The following is an 18507-nucleotide window of genomic DNA, read 5'->3' on the forward strand; positions in this document are numbered from 1 at the left end:
AATGCCCATGGACAGAGGATCCTGGTGGGTTATAGTCCATGGGGTCACAAAGAGTCAGACATAACTGAGCAACTAAGCACAGCACAGCACAGCACAAGATCATAATAGTTCCAGGAAAAGGAAATACAAATTTCTCTTAGATGTATAAAAGGCATGGTCTTATCCTTACTAAAAGATACAAATTGAAATTATAAGATATTATTTTCAACTATCAGATAGATAAGTATAAATGCATTTGGTGAGAATGTGAAAATATAGTCATGCTCCTACAGTTCTGGAGTTTAAATGGATACAAACTCTATGCTAGGAGTTGGGGGAGGGCATATGATCTAGTAATTCAATCTCTAGGAGGTTACAATACAGATATACTCAGGTGTGAAATGACATTGCAATATTGTAATGACAAATAATTGGATAGAATTTAAAGGCCCATCTTTGGGGACCAGTTAAATCAATTTCATATAATAGATCCTTATGCAGCCTTTTAAAAGAATGAAAATTCTTTATATGTATGGATTTGGAACAATATGCAAACATATTATTAAGGACTTCCGAATGGTGTTATGACTGATTAGGTGCACAGAGGCCCTCCTTCTGCTAAGGAACAACTAGACCTTGGATAGGACCCAACTCTTTGAGGCATTGTTGGTCTCTCAAGAGATCGGGGAGGTTTCTGAAGACCCTCTCGTTCCAAAAATCAAAATAAAACTAGAGTTGTTCTGAGGTAAATGATGATAGTAGTAACACTGTTATCAGGATACTGGGGCTTTGGCCAGTAGAAGATTGAAAAGAACGAACTGAGCCAAGACCCTGAAGTGACCCCAGAATGATGGTTTCTTTGGCTACCCAAAAATAAGTTCCAGGTGGATTAAAACCTAAATAAGACATAACTATAATGCTCTTAAAAGAATGGAGGAGAGTATATCACAGCCCCCAGACAGTAAAGAATTTATAAAAGATGATGCAAACAATTGCAAGTACAAAATAAAGACTGATAAATTTAACCACATTAAGATTAAGAAATTTTGTTCCTCAAAAGACTGTATTTTTAGTTATTGGTAGGTATTATTAGAATAAAAAAAGAAAGGTCATGAGAAGGTATTTGCAGTACGTATAATCAGCAAAGCCTAGTGAGCATTACTATTACAAACTGATAGCAGAAACAGTCAAATAGAAAAATGGGTAAGACTTTAACAGGTACTATACAAAAGGTGATATCCAAATGATCAATAAACATGATCCTTAGTAATTAGGGAAGTACACGTTAAAACTACAATGGGCTACACACCTATCAGATTAGAAAAATAAAAGTCTGACAATATTAAGTGTTGGAGAGAAAACCGGGACAATAGGAACATCCAAACAATGTTGGTGAGATGTAAATTAGTATCATCTTCCTGAAAATATCATGTGGCATCCAATAAAGTTGAACATATTTGTAACCCCAGCCCAACAATTTAAATTCAAGATCTATACCTTAGAGAAATACATGCAGATGTGCATCTGAATATATGTATAAGAATGTTCACAGGAGTATTGTTATTAATTGGCCCAAACTGGAAGTAACCCAAAAGCCACCAACAGCAGAATGGATAAATAAAATTTTGGTACAACTGAATATTATACAGTAATAAATATCAACTAAAATGCAGGCAAAAGGAATAAGTTGGAGATACATAAACAAATCTTACATACCTAATGTTGAGTTAAAAAAAAAAAGCAGGATACAAAACAGTACATTCAATGTGATTATATACTTTAAGTTTAAAAAGAGGCAAAAGTAAATCCTTATGTTTAAAAATGCACACAGAGGTAGTAAGGTGGTACATTTATAAAGAAAAGCAAGGAAATTACTACAAGTCATTGGATGATGGTTATATCCTGGGGGATAGATAGAACTGTGATCAGAAAGGCACACATATGTGGGCTCCTCGAGTGCTGATAATATTCTATTTCTTGACCTGGAGGATGGGTTATGTGGTTGTTTTGTGGTTATTTTTTGAATTATGCTTTTTTCCCACAATGCATGTTATACTTCACAGTTTAATATTTCAAAAAAGAAACTAAAGGAACTCACCACTAAGATAAACAAGCCACAAGAAAGTACCAGGAATGAATAGGCAAATTCCAGGGGAAAGTAGAACTTTTCAAGTCTACATGGAAAATTAAGGCAAAACTGACCAAAAGCTGGACCACAACGCAAGTCTCAACAAATTTCAAAGTGAAATAATACTGAGCATATTCTCTGACCACAGTGGAAGTCAGCTAGAAATAAAATTATCAGTAGAAAATTCACACATTTGTAAATTAAGAAACACATCTCTAAATCGTCCATTGTTCAAGCAAAAAATCATAAGGGTGCTAGAAAATATTTTAAATGGAGTAACACTGAAAATACCACCTGTCACAAGTTGTGAGGTGCAGCAAAAGCCATGTTGAGAGGGATATTTACAGCACATAAAATCCACATATTAGGAAAGAAGGAAGATGGAGAAACTTACGGTCTAAAAATTTCTCATGAGATTAGAAAAACAGCAGAGGCAGGTGCAGAGCGCCGTGGAGCAGGCACGCGGTTGCTCGTGGGCCGGAGGAGGCCAGGCAAGGCCCAGACATCCTCAGGGTGGCCTTCATATCTGGTTGTACCATGACAGTCCCTCCTATCGGTTCCTTGAGGACACTCTAACTTGTCTGAGACTTGATGGCTAAAGAGAGGAAGAAAATTTCTTCTCTCTCAAGAGTTGGGGGATTTACATAAAGTGAGGAAAATGAATGTACAGTTTCTCTCACTAATGACACTTCTACTTTGCAGCAGAAATTAGGACAATTGAGAGTATTTAGCTAAGAAACTTCAAGTGTCGTTTGATACTTAGACCTTTTAAATTTGGTTCTAATATCAGCTTTATTATTGGCAACAATGGAACTCAGCAGCTATCTCAATAACATTAAGAAACAGTGGCTAAGTCACTTTAGTCGTGTCCGACTCTGTGCGACCCCATGGACGGCAGCCCGCCAGGCTCCCCTGTCCCTGGGATTCTCCAGGCAAGAACACTGGAGTGGGTTGCCATTTCCTTCTCCAATGCATGAAAGTGAAAAGTCAAAGTGAAGTCGCTCAGTCGTGTCCGACTCTTAGCGACCCCATGGACTGTAGCCTACCAGGCTCCTCTGTCCATGGGATATTCCAGGCAAGAGTACTGGAGTGGGGTGCCATTGCCTTCTCAAGAAACAGTGGAGGTGATGCCAAATGTGTTTGGTGACTCTAGCTGTGTGACATCCCAGCAGCATGGACAGAAAAGAAAGTCAGTCTTACAAACTAAAAAGTGAATCACGAACCGTGGCTTCTACTAGGAAAGAAGAACTGATTGTAGTTCTTGATCATTTCAACATACAGGTGGATAATCTCATTTCAGTTTAACACAAGAGATAAGCAACCAGTTATAGCTGTCTAAACTGAGGGAAACAAATATAAATTCTCCATGAGAGCAACCCAACTTGAGCAGATGAAGGAAGGTTATTTATACATTATGGAAACAAAAGAAAGAACAAGGAGTAGATAGATCAAGGAAGAGTAATTTATTGAACTAAACCACCAGTATTTAGAGAAAGAAGAATATTTTCAAAGTACTGCTAGTTTAAGTACATTGAAGACTAATTTAAGATTCTTGAAACATGAAATGGTTTGGGCAGTGATCAATTAAACAGAAAAACAATGGAATGCTATGGAAGATAATATAAAAATTAGAGAAGATCCTGCTGCTAGACTTGACAGGAAAATGAAGACCAACAGGTCAAACTTAATGAAGCAGAAAAAAAAAATACAAGGATATTCAAGATAAAACAGAAAATATTAGTGAAGAGACAAATGCATGAACACCAGAATGTATAGTATTGAAAGCAGATAGATGTTACTCCTAAGAAAAGAGCCTATAATGAAACTAAAGTTTTATACAATCATTCCCTAAAAAAAATCCAAATCTGTATAGAACATTAAAGAAAGATGATGAGCAGCTTTTCAAAAGAATTGAAGAACTGAAAAAAAAAGGTACAATCAATCTTTGGAACTTAAGCTGAAAGGCAAAAAAATTACCTTGGTTAAAGAAAGAGTGTAACCTAGTCATACTGAGTCAAGTAAATCAGACAAAGACAAATATCGTATGACATCGCTTAGATGAGGAATCTAGAAGAATGGTACAAGTGAACTCATTTACCAAACAGAAATAGAGTCATAGATGTAGAAAACATATTTATGGTTACTGGGGGGAAATGGAGGAAGGATAAACTGGGAGATCGAGACCGACATATATACACTGCTATATATAAAATAGATAACTAATAAGGACCTATTGGACAACACAGGGAATTCTTCTCAAAACCCCAACATGACTTATATGGGAAAAGAATCTAAAAAAAAGTGGATATGGAAGCTAATACAGCATTTTAAATCAACTATATTTGAATAAAAATTATATATATATAAGAAAAGAGTGTAAAGGCCTTATAGGTTCAAAGAAGTTCAGTCAACCAAGAGATTGAACAGTTTCAGCAAGCCAAAGGAAACATACCAGAATTTAGGGAGAAGAATGAGATGTGAAGTATATACTGAGCTATATAATCAGAGGCAACTGAAAGAAAGTAATAACGGTTGACTAAAAGGATTTGGCCCTCATGTTCTGACTCTTCTTGAAGCCAGAGATGATGCTTATTGAAGTGGACATTTTACCTATAAACCTGTCGGCTCTTCAGGCTCTTTCATTCATCCTGGGGACGCTGAGCTTGCTCTAGCTATTGAATCTTGCTTAAAGGACTTCCGCAAGCCTATTGTTGCCATAATCATGCTGAGGAAAGAACGCTTCAGGCACGGATGAAAAGGTTTTATTCACTAGGGACCTCACAGCCACAGACAATAGTTTCTGAGTTTGGGAATAAGACGTATGGTGTTAGATAGAGCTGCTTATCATCCAGTTTCCAACCGTTCTGACAGCTATAGAAATAGAAAATGCAGTTGTTACAAATAGTCTAACTGACATGAGAGATATAGAGACAGTGCTACTAATCAAAAATAATTGCGTAGCTTGTGCAGTAATGCAGTCCCAAAGCTACCCGAAAATTGTAGCTTTTACTGCTGATGGTGATCAAGTCTTTGTGGGATGTTATTATTTACTTGAAAATAAGACTTGAGTTTCTAAGCAGAAATGTGGATTTATTTCAAACTGACTTGGAGAAGAAGGTTGAAAATACATAAGCCCAGATAACAAATTTTCAGCAACACTTGTCTATTCTTGAAGAGTATATTAAACACAATGAAAGTTTTCTTAGAAGTTGCCAACTAGATTGTAAAGTGTTAGGATGAAATTAAGAAAAACTCTTTCTAAAATGTAGGAACTTGAGAATATAAAAGAATCCTAGTCTGTAGATGTTGAAACCTCGGAAGATGAAGTTCAAGAAAATAAAATGAAAATGAAAATTGTTGAGAAAAATATGGAACAACAAAAGAAAGCATGGAGCCTCTTAAAAGTCTGAAATAAGAAGCAGAAAACAAGTATGCTGTAATTAAACTGAAAATTAAACAGTAGCAGATCCACTTAAAGATGAATTAAACCTTGCTGATTCTGAAGTGGCTAACCAAAAACAAGAGAAATGGCATTGTGAAGCAAAACAAAAAGAATGCTTGGATACTTTAAATATTTTTAAAGTTTTTTTTTTCTATTCTTTGCAGCCAAAGATGGAGAAGCTCTATACAGTCAGCAAAAACAAGACCAGGAGCTGACTGTGGCTCAGATCATGAACTCTTTATTACCAAATTCAGACTTAAATTGAAGAAAGTAGGGCAAACCACTAGACCATTCAGGTATGACCTAAATCAAATCCCTTATGATTATACAGTGGAAGTGAGAAATAGATTTAAGGGCCTAGATCTGATAGATAGAGTGCCTGATGAACTATGGACGGAGGTTTGTGACATTGTACAGGAGACAGGGATCAAGACCATTCCCATGGAAAAGAAATGCAAAAAAGCAAAATGGCTGTCTGGCGAGGCCTTACAAATAGCTGTGAAAAGAAGAGAAGCAAAAAGGAAAGATATAAGCATCTGAATGCAGAATTCCAAAGAATAGCAAGAAGAGATAAGAAAGCCTTCCTCAGCAATCAATGCAAAGAAATAGAGGAAAACAACAGGATGGGAAAGACTAGAGATCTCTTCAAGAAAAATTAGAGATACCAAGAGAACATTTCATGCAAAGATGGGCTCGATAAAGGACAGAAATGGTATGGACCTAACAGAAGCAGAAGATATTAAGAAGAGGTGGCAAGAATACACAGAAGAACTGTACAAAAAAGATCTTCATGACCCAGATAATCATGATAGTGTGATCACTCATCTAGAGCCAGACATTCTGGAATGTGAAGTCAAGTGGGCCTTAGAAAGCATCACTACGAACAAAGCTAGTGGAGGTGATGGAATTCCAGTTGAGCTATTTCAAATCCCGAAAGATGATGCTGTGAAAGTGCTGCACTCAATATGCCAGCAAATTTGGAAAACTCAGCAGTGGCCACAGGACTAGAAAAGGTCAGTTTTCATTCCAATCCCAAAGAAAGGCAATGCCAAAGAATGCTCAAACTACCGCACAATTGCACTCATCTCACATGCTAGTAAAGTAATGCTCAAAATTCTCCAAGCCAGGCTTCAACAATATGTTAACAGTGAACTTCCTGATGTTCAAGCTGGTTTTAGAAAAGGCAGAGGAACCAGAGATCAAATTGCCAACATCCGCTGGATCATGGAAAAAGCAAGAGAGTTCCAGAAAAACATCTATTTCTGCTTTATTGACTATGCCAACACCTTTGACTGTGTGGATCACAATAAACTGTGGAAAATTCTGAAAGAGATGGGAATACCAGACCCCTGACCTGCCTCTTGAGAAATCTGTATGCAGGTCAGGAAGCAACTGTTAGAACTGGACATGGAACAACAGACTGGTTCCAAATAGGAAAAGGAGTATGTCAAGGCTGTATATTGTCACCCTGCTTATTTAACTTATATGCAGAGTACCTCATGAGAAATGCTGGACTGGAAGAAACACAAGCTGGAATCAAGATTGCCGGGAGAAATATCAATAACCTCAGATATGCAGATGACACCACCCTTGTGGCAGAAAGTGAAGAGGAACTCAAAAGCCTCTTGATGAAAGTGAAAGTGGAGAGTGAAAAAGTTGGCTTAAAGCTCAACATTCAGAAAACGAAGATCATGGCATCCGGTCCCATCACTTCATGGGAAATAGATGGAGAAAACAGTGGAAACAGTGTCAGACTTTATTTTTCGGGGCTCCAAAATCACTGCAGATGGTGACTGCAGCCATAAAATTAAAAGATGCTTACTCCTTGGAAGGTAAGTTATGACCAACCTAGATAGCATATTCAAAAGCAGAGACATTACTTTGCCAACAAAGGTCCGTCTAGTCAAGGCTATGGTTTTTCCAGTAGTCATGTATGGATGTGAGAGTTGGACTGTGAAGAAAGCTGAGTGCCGAAGAATTGATGCTTTTGAACTGTGGTGTTGGAGAAGACTCTTGAGAGTCCCTTGGACTGCAAGGAGATCCAACCAGTCCATTCTGAAGGAGATCAGCCCTGGGATTTCTTTGGAAGGAATGATGCTAAAGCTGAAACTCCAGTTCTTTGTCCGCCTCATGGGAAGAGTTGACTCATTGGAAAAGACTCTGGTGCTGGGAGGGATTGGGGGCAGGAGGAGAAGGGGACGACAAAGGATGAGATGGCTGGATGGCATCACTGACTCAATGGATGAGAGTCTGAGTGAACTCTGGGAATTGGTGATGGACAGGGAGGCCTGGTGCGCTGCGATTCATGGGGTCGCAAAGAGTCGGACATGACTGAGCAACTGAACTGAACTGAACTGAAAGGTTTTTTTCAATGTGGGTTATTTTGAAAGTCCTTATTGAATTTGTTACAATATTGCTTCTGTTTTACATTTTGTTTTTTTGGCCTCTGGGTATCTGAGATTTTTAGCTCCTGGCCAGGGATTGACCCCACATCCCCTGCACTGGAAAACAAAGTCAACCACTGGACCACCAGGGAAGTCCTCTGGATACTTTGAAAAAAATAAGTGAAAACTAGATAGGAAAGAAAAAGAACTAGAGGAGAAAAAAGAAGATAAATCTGCCCAGAGAAAATAGAAGAAAAAAAGTTTAGCTGTCATCGTGGTTAGCCAGCGGAATGTCCACAGTGCGCGGGGCCTTCACCATGAGCATTCCTGCGTTGCGACGTCAGTGAGGAAGGTCAAGTTGCTGAGCTTCGCGCTTATTTGAAATCTAAAGGAGCTGAAATTTCATAAGAGAACTCTAAAGGTGGACTTCATGTAGATTTAGCTCAAATTATTGAAGCCAGTGATGTATGTCTGAAGGAAGATGATAAAGTCCTTGAAATTGTGATGAACAGCACAGTATCCCCCTGTTGATCCTGGAACCAGATAAGCAGGAAGTTCTGATTCAAAGCCTGTGTGAGAAACTGGTCAGATTTCAGGAAGGTGAACGTCCATCTCTGAGACTACAGTTGCTAAGCAATCTTTTCCATGGGATGGATAAGAATACTCCTGTAAGATATACAGCCTCACTATAGTTGCAGCCTCTTGTGGGGCCATCCAGTATATTCCAACTGAGCTGGATCAAGTTAGAAAATGGATTTCTGACTGGAACCTCACCACTTAAAAAAAACACACACACACTCTTTTAAGACTACATCATGAGGCACTTGCGGCTTGTAAGAAAAGTGATGCCGCATCAAAAGTTATGGTGGAATTGTTAGGCAGTTACATGCAGGACAATGCTTCCCAGGCTCGAGTTGATGCCCACAGGTATATTGTGCAAGCATTTAAGATCCAAATGCATTCCTTTCTGATCATCTTCTTACTTTAAAACCAGTCACGTTTTTGAAAGGCGAGCTTATGCATGATCTTTTAACCGTTTTTGTGAGTGCTAAATTAGCATCATATGTCATTTCATCAGAATGATAAAGACTTCATTGATTCAGTTGGCCTACTACATGAACAGAATATGGCAAAAATGAGACTGCTTATTTTATGGGAATGGCAGTGGAAAATAAAGAAATTTCTTTTGACACAATGCAACAAGATCTTCAAATTGGAGCTGATGATATTGAAGCATTTGTTACTGATGTGGTAAGAACTAAAATGGTCTACTACAAAAGTGATCAAACCCAGAGAAAAGTAGTTGTCAGTCATAGCACACATCGGACATTTGGAAAACAACAATGCCAACAACTCTATGACACAATGCCTGGAAACAAGACTTGAACAAAATGAAAAACAGCCTTTTGAGTCTTTCTGACACCTGAATTTTTACTCTGTATAATTTTGTTCTTTTTGGAAAATCTAAATCATAGTAAAACATAGGCTGAAATCTGAAAAAAAAATTTAGACAAGGAAATGAATAGATTAAGACAAAAGATACAGGCTGAACATGCTAGTTTTGGAGATCACGAGGAAATAATGAGGCAGTACTGAGAAGCGTGAGAAACATATCTTGATCTAGGTAATAATGTAAAGACTTTTGAAAGGTTTATTAAATTACTAGAAGAAACAAGAACTCATAGATACAAAGCAAATCAATAATTTAGAAGGTCTTTGTAATACAAATTGTACTTTGACAATTTATCTCAGCCAGCCTATTTATGGAAAAATGAATTTTGTCCACAAGAATGACACTGTTACTGTATCAATTCCGCCTGGGGAGAGAAACAAAGTTCCTTTCTATAACAGCAAGGCCTTATCCAGAGGTGAATGTTTTTGTTTTTGTTTTTCCCATGGCTTGTTTCATTCTTTCCCTATGGTCCATTGCTGAATCTCCGTTCAGATGGCTGGACAAGTCTGATGTTCTACATGATACAGTTAACTAAAGGACATAATGAATATGATACTCAAGACAGCAGATTCCCAGTGTTTCAATTTATCTTGCTTACCCCTCAAAGCACAAGCTCACGTCTGTCAAGTAAACTGACAGACTGAGAATTCTTTGAATGTCTGATCCTGAAAGAGGATAAATCACATTGCCTTTCTCACCTGTAACTCAATAGGAACAAGACAAAAGTTGATTTGTAACTTAGATGCCGTGTCCTCATGTTGAAAGATTTGCAAAGGGAAAAAAATTCAGGACTATTTGATGAAATAAAATGAAACCAAAAATATTCTAAAATAAAAAACTCTTTTATGCATCTTACCAGAATAAAATATATAAATAAGCCTAGAAAACCAACTACAATCAGTAAATTAAAATTACTTTACAAAAATCAATTTCATAGTACTGGTTTTAAATCTTTTTTTTTTTAACTGCCTATTTTAAGTTTTCTTTTTAGAAGTAAAATTTTGTACATACATTCATGTACATATCTGTTTGGTTTGGGTTCATTTCTATGATATTTTGTAAGAATTAAAAATTTGAGCACCTGGAAACAAAAAAAAGAAAGAAAAATAGCAGAAATAAAACCCAAAGAAAGTGAAAGAAGGATAAAATAAAGCTAAAAGCAGAAATTCATGCAATAAAAACATACATTTGATGGAAAGAATCAACACAGCTAAATGATGTGTGCTGTGTGATAAGTCCCTTCAGCTGTGTCCGACTCTTTGCAACCCTATGGACTGTGACCCACCAGGCTCCTCTGTCCATGGGATTCTCCAGGCAACAATACTGGAGTGGGTTTCCATGACCTCCTCCAGGGAATCTTCCTGACCCAATGATAGAACCTGCATCTCTTATGTCTCCTGCATTGGCAGGCTGGTTCTTTACCACTAATGCCACCTGGGAAGCCCCAGCTAAAAGAGAGTTCTTTGAAAAATGAAGAGAGTGAAAAAGTTGGCTTAAAGCTCAACATTCAGAAAACGAAGATCATGGCATCTGGTCCCATCACTTCATGGCAGATAGATGGGGAAACAATGGAAACAGTGTCAGACTTTATTTTTGGGGGCTCGAAAATCACTGCAGATGGTGATTGCAGCCATGAAATTAAAAGATGCTTACTCCTTGGAAGGAAAGTTATGACCAACCTAGATAGCATATTGAAAAGCAGAGACATTACTTTGCCAACAAAGGTACGTCTGGTCAAGGCTATGGTTTTTCCAGTGGTCATGTATGGATGTGATAGTTGGACTGTGAAGAAAGCTGAGCGCTGAAGAATTGATGCTTTTGAACTGTGGTGTTCGAGAAGACTCTTGAGAGTCCTTTGGACTGCAAGGAGATCCAACCAGTCCATCCTAAAGGAAATCAGTCCTGGGTGTTCATTGGAGGGACTGATGCTGAAGCTGAAACTCTAATACTTTGGCTATCTCACGCGAAGAGTTGATTCATTGGAAAAGACCCTGATGCTGGGAGGGATTGGGGGCAGGAGGAGAAGGGGATGACAGAGGATGAGTTGGCTGGATGGCATCACCAACTCGACGGACATGAGTTTGAGTGAACTCCGGGAGATAGTAATTGACAGGGAGGCCTGGCGTGCTGCGATTCAATGGGTCGCAAAGAGTTGGACACAACTGAGTGACTGAACTGAACTGAACTGAATGACCATAATAAACTTCTTATGAGAGTGAACAGGAAAAAACAGAAAACATCTCATCTTACCACAGCTTGGATCAGCAGTGAACTGAACTTTTTGGTGCTTTACCTGTGGTTACCATTATTACAAATCTTTTAGATATTAAAAGATCTCAAAAGGATATTATGAGACTTTATAACTTTGAAAAATTAGATGAAAGGAATACATTTCTAACAAGGCCCAGTTCTCCAAAATTGATACAAGAAGAAACCAGGTAATTCAATAACTCAAAATTGCATCTGCAATTTAAAACCTTCTCAATGAAAGGAAGGGTTTGCTTCTATTATTAGTATTTTGTCTTTGTCATCGGTCACCTTTTCCTTCTTTACATGTCTAATAGTATTTTATTATATGACAGACTTTGTATATAAAAGAAGGCTCCAGCTCATACTTTCCTCAGGCAGATAGATTGCAGAACAGATCACCTCAATCCAATCAGTGATTGAATTGATTCAGAGCTTCTAACTGAGAGTTTCTTTAATCTCTGTTTCCTCAGCCCTGTAGCTCTGTTCTTCATGTTTGAATTTAGCTCTTTAGTGTCCAACCCCATTGTTAGAGACTAAATTGTGCCTCCCCCTGCCCCGCCTGACCACCCCCCACAAATTCTTATGCTGAAGTCCTAACTCTCAGTCATCAGCATGTGACCATATTTGGAGAGAGGGTCTTCAAAGAGGTTAAAATGAGTTCATCAGTGTGAGCCCTTATAAGTGTGTGTCCTTATAAGAAGAGATTAGGACACAGACTCACACACAGAAAGAAGGCCGTGTGAAGACAGGGAGACCACCATCCATAAGCCAAGGAAATAGACAGTATAGAAACCTAACCCTGCTGACACTTGGATCTTGGACATCTAGCTTCTAGAATGGTGAGAAAATAAACTTTTCTAGACTACCCAGTCCGTGGTAGTCTGTTATGGCAGCACTTAGCAAACTTGCTGAGCTTCCCCAATGGCTCAACAGGAGACACAGGAGACCGGGGTTCTTTCCTGGGTTGGGAAGATTCCCTGGAGAAAGAAATGGCACCCCACTCCAGTATTCTTGCCTGGGAAATCCCATGGAGAGCAGAGCCTTGTGGGCTACAGTCGAAAGGGTTGCAAAGAGTCAGACACGACTGATGACTAAGCACAGCAAGCTACACACCCATGGACAGAAACCTGAGGGAGAGCCTAGTTGTGAATCTGTGAAAGCCTCTAGTAGGATTTTATCCCCTGTAGGCTTTTTCCCCTACGCACCACAAGACAATGGAGATGAAAACCTGCCTTTCTGACTAGCACCCAGCCTCACATCACCCTCAGGAAATGTCTCAGGGGCAAATTAGCCTTGCACTTGGGCTTTCCCAGTTTCTAATTGGTCACACCAGCTCTGTGTGACTGTCAAAAATTCTGCTGGCTTCTTTTTCTTCTAGTACAGCCTCCCCGCCTAAATCAAGCCCACCAGAGGAAAAAAAAAAGACAATCACTTGTTCACCTAGGATTGGTTATTACTGTTGCAGAATTTTAGTTTACCCATTCCTCTTTGCTCCTCAACTCTCTGATAGCTTTACAAATATAAATTTGCAATTTATCCATTTTATTTTCTACTTGTTGCAACAAAAACATTGGGATACTGCAAATTAATATATCCTACTTAGAAGTTAAGGTTTTTATTAAACAAACTAACTGAATCCAGCAAAATATAAAAGGATATAACACAACTAAGTTGACTCTATTTCAGGAATATGACTGTTTCAACATAAAAAATTAATCAATGCCATTCACCATGTTAACAGGAGAAATGAGGAAAACTTATGATTATTTTAATACTGTAAGCATTGATAAAATTCTATATGTAGGTATAAAAAAAAACTCTTAGCAAACTATAGATAGAAGGAAACATCTTTAAATTGTTAAAGGGTATTTATGAGAAAGGGACTTCCCTGGTGGCTCAGTAATAAAGAATCCACCTATAATGCAGGAGTCGCAGGAGATGCGGGTTCTATCCCTGGGTTGGGAAGATCCTCTGGGGGAGGGAATGACAACCCACTCCAGTATTCTTGACTGGAGAATCCCATGGACAGAGGAACCTGGTGGGCTACAGGCCATAGGGTCACACAGAGTTGGACACAACTAAAGCAACTTAGTATGTAAGTACACATTTATGGAAAAACGAAACTATAGGAAACAGTGCTTAATAGTGAAATATTTCACTCTGAAACAAGGAATATACTGAAAGTCCTATCTAATACAATAAGGCAAGAAAAATAGATAACAGGGTTAAAGGTAGAGGAAATAAAATTGAATCTTTTGCATTCTTAGAAAATTAAATCCACAGATTGATACTAGAAATATTAGGTGAGGGCTTCCCTGGTGGTCTAGTGGTTAAGAATCTATCTGCCAATGCAGGAGGCACGGGTTCAATCCATGGTCCGGGAAGATCCCATATGCTGCAGAACAACTAAGCCTGAGTGCCACAACTATTGAGCCAGCACTCTACAGTTTGGGATCCAAAACTACTGAAACCCATGCACTGCAATAGAGTAACCCTACTCTCCAAAACTAGAGAAAAGCCAGCATACAGCAGTGAAGACCCAGCACAGCCAAAAATAAAAATAGATAAATAAAAAGAATGATTAGGTGAGTTAACAAATTTACAGGATACAGATTGTCATGCAAAAGTCAATGAAATTGTCCTTGTTGAGCATAAAACCATTAAAAAATGAAATCTAAAAAGATACCATTTACAATAGGATTAAAACATACCAATCACCTACAATAAATCTAAAGAAAGATGTGGAATACCTCTTTACAGAAAACCTAAAAACATTTTTAGAGAAATTGAAAATGATCTAAATAAATGGAAAGATATACTCTTTTGATGTATTAGAAGATTCAAATTAGTACAGATGTCATTCCTCCCTAGGTTTACCTGTAGAGTCAATGTGGTCCCAATCAAAATTGCAATGAGTTAATTTTTGTGGAATTGACAGGTAGATTCTGAAGTGGAACGGGCTTCCCTGATATCTCAGTTGGTAAAGAATCCACCTGCAATGCAGGAGACCCCAGTTTGATTCCTCGGTCAAGAAGATCTACTGGAGAAGGGATAGGCTACCCACTCCCGTGTTCTTGGGCTTCCCTGGTGGCTCAGCTGGTAAGGAACCTGCCTGCAATGCCGGAGACCTGAGTTCAATCCCTGGGTTGGGAAGATCCCCTGGATAAGGGAAAGGCTACCCACTCCAGTATTCTGGCCTGGAGAGTTCCATGGACTGTATAGTCCATGGGGTTACAAAGAGTCGGACATGACTGAGCGACTTTCACTTTTTCTGAAGTGGAAGGATAAAGAATATGTCAAGGGTCAAGACTAACCATGCACTCCTGTGAAAAATGTGTGAGGACAAACTCTACTGAATATTAAGATGTAAATCTAGTTAATACAGTATGATATTGGTGAAAACATTGACAAATAGATCACAGAATGGAGCAGAGGCCATATATAGACACCTGATTTATGACAAAGGTGTCACTGCAAAAGTGGTGATGGATTAGATTTTCCTATGAAAAGGGAAAGAAAAGAGACACCCTGCCATCTCAAACCATAAGCAAAAATCAATTCCATGTTGATTGTAGCTTCAAACATAAAAGATAAGGATTAGAAAGAGACAGCCCAGAAACAGACTCAGAAAGCGGATGAGAGATTTACTTCTTACTTTTGAACGTTTGTAAACTTTTGTGCCAGCAGTGGGATGGTGAGGTAGTTACCCTCTTACAGCACATCTAAGTGATGCTGAGATCTAGACTCCTTTCTTGAAATACAGACCCAAACTTGGGAGAGACACCTTCAGAGACCACTTCAAAATAAGCTCCTTCCTTTGTGATGAGGACTTTGATGCCCAGGAACTTCAGTGAACTGTGACTCCCAGGTTTCTTCTCCTTAGTCATATACTAACACAGTCCTATCCCAAATGGAGCATTTCCAGCCACTTCCAACACCTTGGATCCTACTCCATTAAGGACATTCCCTACTGCTCTTTCATGAGTCTGTACTATTTTGCTGCTAAAAAAAAAAAAAATTTGGCAAATTCTCCTCCTTTCTAATATTTAATCTGTTGATTCTCCTTGGAGCACCAATATATTTTTGAAAACTTCAAAGGTGAGTAAAAGTCCTAGGTATTAACTGTAGTACTATATCCCAACTGATACTGTTTATTAGAATGACTGTCAGTGAATATTCACTCTTGAATTCACCTAAATATAGCATTTCCCCTCATCAGAATTTTAGATTAATATCAGCAGATACACAAAGTCTTATTTCATTAATCTGTATGTAATTTTACTATTCATTGACATGGACATTTTATTACTAACTACACTGTCTGGTCTAACATACGTTTCTTCTAGCAGGTAAAAGTACAATTAACAATGCTGTTCTTTGAAGACAGAGCACCTAATGAGTTCAATGATCAAACTTAGGAGACAGCCACAAAAGTTGCTGTATCTTAATGTTTCAGTCCTTATTTAGCAGGCACGTCCCTGCAATGACTCAAAAGCATTTTTAGACATGTCTGTGTAGTCTACTAAGTTTAAAATGGGTAACAGTTATTTATCATAACACATTATCAAAATTCTAAGATAGATTCTGAGACAGAAAAAGTTAATAATTGCTCAGAAAGCCATACAAGCCTCTATCACAGGCACTATTTTGCCGTTACCTATTAGAGTCCAGAAAGGCAACTCCATGGAGACAGAAAGTAGAGCAATAATCACCAGGGACAGGGTAAAAGGGAGAACGGGAATTACTGCAAATGTAGACAGAGCTTCTCTTTGGGGTAATGTAAATGTTCTTGAATTACATAGTGATGATGGTTGCACAATTTTGTAAATATACTAAAAATCACGGACTTGTATACTTTCAAACAGTGATTTTTTAAAAAGACTATTTGGCTGCACTAGGTTTTAGTTGCATGGCATGCAGGATCTAGTTTCCTGACCAGGGATTGAACCAGGGCCCTCTGCATTGGGAGCGCGGAGTCTTAGCCAGTGGACCACAGGGGAAGTCCTGCAAAGAGTAAATACATAATAAAACTGTTATTAAAAGATCAATATCCTTTGTGCTACACAGGGAACTATATTGAGTATCTTATAATAACCTGTAATGGAAAAGAATCTGAAAAAGAATATATATGTGTAACTAAATCAATTTGCTGTACACCTGAAACTAACACAACAATGTCAGTCAATGATACTTCAATTAAAAAAAATCAGTATCTCTCAACTGTAAAAATTAAAGAACTATCCAAAACTCAATCCTAATTAAATTAATTAATTAAAAGTTAATCAAGGCTTAATCTTTTAGAAAGAATAAATAAATTCTGTTATCTGACATTATTGAGGAAGACTGGTCTATTAATTAAAAAGGAAGTCATTGTATAAAGATATATACACACTTTGCAAACATTTTATTCCAACTTAAAACATAAAAGGGTACACATTCATTGAACTATCTTTTATAGAAGGCCAGGAAGTTTCCTTTAGGTTTGATTTTGCTAATTGGTGTTCTCTGCTATCTTTCTGACATAGACCACACTCACAGATATCATTTCCAGAATCGGTATTTTTATTTATTTATTTTTATTTTTTATTGGAGGATGATTGCTTTACGATGTTGTGGTGGTCTCTGCCATACATCAACGTGAATCAGTCATAACTATACATATATCCCCTCTTGCCGCCCTCCTTCCCCATTCCATGCCTCTCTGTCATCGGTGGGCTCCCGGTGTTGTGCAGCAGCCTCCTGCTGGTTATTTATCTTACACAAACAGTGTATGCACGTCAGAGCTACTTTCTCAGTTTCTCCTGGCCTCTCCTTCCCCTGCTCTGTCCGCAAGTCTGTTCTCTATGTCTGTGTCTCTATTTCTTCTCTGTAAATAGGTTAATCAGTACTATTTTTCTAGATTCCCAAATATGTGTGCTAATATATGATATTTTTCTCTTTCTGAGTTACTTCACTCTGTGTAATGGGCTTTAGGTTCATACACCTCACTACAACTGACTCAAATTCCAGAAATGGTATTTTTAAAGCAGACCAGAACTCAGAGACACACGTGGAGAAATCTGAGTTCAGAATCCTTCCATTTTTTTCAATTCCCCCTTTAGAAAGACACTCCGTGCAAAATCAGATTCTCTTGGCCTCACTCCTCTCTTGTTCCAGCCACTGCTCCCATCACCATTCTGTGTGGATGGACTCTTGCAGACTTTGTGCTGGCACAGCCTGCCTAACAACCTCACTCATATCGTGTTGTTCTGAGTTCCCTTGCTTCCTGCCCATTGATGTCAAGGTGAACTCAGCCTTGTGCAGTCTGCAAACTCATGGGAATGATGTGCTGAGTGTGAGCTTTGAAGAGTAGCAGATGATAAGAACTGGGAGGATAAATTATTATCCATTTCCCCCCATCTTGCCCTCACCTACTGCCTCAGGGGTTTCTGTGACTTCTCAGAAGTTGATTCATGAGATGAAGCATTTAGTTGCTCTTAGCCAGCTTGATATTAGGTTTCTTTCTGTGTCTCCTTCATTCCTCCTACCCCTCATTCCTGCAGGGATGTCACTCCTTATCGCAGAAGCAGCACATAAGCTTTGTTTTAAGCTCTGTTTTTTAAAGCATTTATTTAGTTATTTTTGGCTGAGGTGGGTCTTCGTCGCTGTGTCTTTTCTCTAGTTGCGGTGATAGGCTTCTCACTGCAGTGCTTTCCCTGTTGTGGAACATGGGCTCCAGAGCATGGGCTTCAGTAGTTGTGATTCACAGACTTGGTTGTTCTGTGGCGTGTGGGAACTTCCCTGATCAGGGATTGAACCTGTCTCCTGCATTGGCAGGCAAGTTTTTTTAATCACTGAGCCACCTGGGAAGCCCCAGGCTCTATTTTTGAGG

The 18507-nt window shown here is 38.5% G+C and overlaps 2 pseudogenes; both read left to right on the plus strand.

The window, feature by feature from the left end:
• The first annotated feature begins 909 nt into the window (after positions 1–909).
• LOC129647276 (structural maintenance of chromosomes protein 6-like) lies at positions 910–10098 on the plus strand (annotated as a pseudogene).
• LOC129647987 (eukaryotic translation initiation factor 3 subunit M-like) lies at positions 8258–9875 on the plus strand (annotated as a pseudogene).
• Positions 10099–18507: the final 8409 nt, after the last annotated feature.

This window comes from Bubalus kerabau, chromosome 3, assembly GCF_029407905.1.
Source record: "Bubalus kerabau isolate K-KA32 ecotype Philippines breed swamp buffalo chromosome 3, PCC_UOA_SB_1v2, whole genome shotgun sequence".
Classification (NCBI taxonomy): domain Eukaryota; kingdom Metazoa; phylum Chordata; class Mammalia; order Artiodactyla; family Bovidae; genus Bubalus; species Bubalus kerabau.